Source organism: Amblyomma americanum, chromosome 8 (assembly GCF_052857255.1).
Source record: "Amblyomma americanum isolate KBUSLIRL-KWMA chromosome 8, ASM5285725v1, whole genome shotgun sequence".
Taxonomy (NCBI): domain Eukaryota; kingdom Metazoa; phylum Arthropoda; class Arachnida; order Ixodida; family Ixodidae; genus Amblyomma; species Amblyomma americanum.
Window position 1 is genome coordinate 68778709 of NC_135504.1, and position 2554 is coordinate 68781262.

The following is a 2554-nucleotide window of genomic DNA, read 5'->3' on the forward strand; positions in this document are numbered from 1 at the left end:
CGTTAGCCTCCACGTTTCCGCCCTGTAGGCAAGTACCGGTATACTCCAGAAATTCTGTACGGTGTTCATTGGGCGACAACGTGGCTGGTGTCTACAGGCTACTTTACAACAACGTCAAAACAATGATGCCCTTTTTCTTACTTCGCCATTACTTTCGACTGAAGGAAGCTTGTATTTCACTTTCAAACCAAGCCTCTTAGTTACACAAGCCATTTTGCGTTTTATTAATTGGATATTTCTGGTTAGTGGCATTTTTTAGCATCTCCTGCTTGTAACCTAAATGGTTCTTTTTGGTGATTTCAATTTTCCTCCTTCACTAGTGGCCAACCCATGGCACCGCGTACGCACGCATCATTGCTTGTAAGAAGAAGAAGAGGCTTCCTTCTGTTTGCATCCACAAATCGATATTCCAGCCCCTCGCTACTGATCCTGCAATTAGTAAGCCAGTCTGCACTTGAATAATGTCTGTTATACATAGCTGTCACGTGAACTTGCTATTACAGAGCGCTTGGTGTTAATATTCTTTGTTAAAGTATCGTTTTTACAAGGTTGTAGTCATGTTCTACATTGAAAGACGTGCGAAAAAGCACATGAGCCGTAACTTGGTACCTCCCCAATGCCGGCCAGTGCATTGTAGTCAGGAGTGCCACTGCAATACTGAAATTGGGTCATCGTTCTTGCTGGGTGAGGCCACAGTAGGGCAAATATAACGAGTTTGTTCCTCCCAGCTTGTTTGACTAGGCTTCTTTTAAGTGCAGAGACACTATATGTCTCAGTGTGACCGAACGTTAATGGTTGCGGCCAAGGTACACTTTCGCATCTTACTTTCTGCAGCTCTTTGTATGCGTGAATTCTTATTGCAACGGCCCCTCGTTCCACGTTTAGCCCCCAAAGTCTGTCAGGTCTCGCGTAAGGGTTGAACCGAAAGAACCAACAATGAGCAATGTGAAGGCAGCATTGCGCGGGCTCTTGTTTTACTGCGAGCTATAAACTTTGCTCTGGTTCTTATTACACCTTCGATACTCACGCGTCGACTGCAGTGTACAAATCATGGTATACCGCTACAATCAAGACGTATAGTATCCTCATGATGTGAATTTAAATACAAAACAGGTGAAACTTTGTTTCACTGCTGGTTTGTTTGACACCAACCGGGAACGCGGGGGAGGGGGGGGGGCGGGGCTACTTTTACGAGCCGACAAATCGGCAGGCAGCCTTGCGAGACTTGAGTCTTGCGCCATACGTTGTCAAGTGATAGATTAAAGAACGCCTTTTGCATGCCTCACAGTACACGTTGTGCTGAGCGTAACAAGTTTACAAATTTTACTTCAGTGAACTCGGATCCTCCCATGGCTCAATTCGGAGAGCAATCTGCTACATTTCAGCCAGGTAATGCCCTGCGAGATGGCTTCACGTCCTCTTTGCTATGATACAAATGCGCCAAAAATAATTTTGTTTTAACCTGGCAGGGCTACAACCTCTGGAGCAAACAATAGGTAAGCCGTCTAAAAATGAACAGCAATACTTGTTAACACTGCTTTTAATCCGTGCGTTAAGAACTCATTGGGTTAACGGGTTAGGAACAGCAGTCAATAGCACATGGCCTTCGTAATAACCACCGTTGTATTATGTGGCAATGTTTCCTCACAATTATTTTAGTTTGAACTCTAACACTTATCACGTTTAGTGAGAGTCGTGAGGAATATTAGCTACAATAATGTTTCAGCATTCATTTAAAAATTATACTCGAATATTATGTGTGACAAGGCAGATACGTTTCTCTCTTTTGTAACATGTTTCTCTTTTTTGGCACGTAATATTCAAATATCAATCTAAAATTTAATAAACAAGTAAGTAGAAAATTATTAAAGATATATGCAAAAAGTTTGCTTCTCAAATTGCTCATGCCTGTACATGTTCACAGGTCAGCCGTTGTAATTCTATAAAAAAGAAAACATATGTATCTCTACATGCTCAAGCCTTCAGCGACGCAGACTGTGAACAATATTTGCTCTCTTTATAAAGGTTGCCCACTGAAAAATTGATTTCAGGCGAGCAGCCAGTGCTACTGGGTACAAAGGAGAAGGTGCCCAATTTTGAGGCCGCTTATTCGCTTGTCTCACAAATCGTGTAGATGATAGCGCGCCGATTTTGTTTCAGGACCAAAAGTGGACCTTGAAACGAGTAAGTACTTTACCAATGTTTCTGGGACCTTCATCTCCCCATGATCAATCCGAAAATGCCATTAAATATCGTGGTTTTCTCTTTGCAAACTAGTGCCTGCGGGTAATGGTAAGAGTCCAGCTCTAAAAAACACTACCAGCCTTCTCGGTGTTCACGAAGTCACTAATTATCAGGAGAAGAAGGGAATTTTGTCACGCGTAAGTAGTCGTCTATATAATTATTTTTGTCCTCATGCTGAGTACGTTTGCGGTGATGGACAGAGCGTCTCAGGGTTGTCAACTAATGCGGTAAATGCTGTTTCAGTGCTGCAGCTAATGCTACCTGGCTCTGGTAAGAGTATGATCATTTTCCTGCATTATTAAATTATTCT

The 2554-nt window shown here is 42.6% G+C and overlaps 1 long non-coding RNA gene across 1 annotated transcript; it reads left to right on the top strand.

The window, feature by feature from the left end:
- The first annotated feature begins 375 nt into the window (after nucleotides 1-375).
- LOC144102035 (uncharacterized) lies at nucleotides 376-1497 on the top strand. The gene is made up of 3 exons (XR_013308153.1): nucleotides 376-438; nucleotides 1333-1389; nucleotides 1470-1497. It is a non-coding gene; the product is annotated as an uncharacterized LOC144102035 (long non-coding RNA).
- The last annotated feature ends 1057 nt before the right edge of the window (nucleotides 1498-2554 follow it).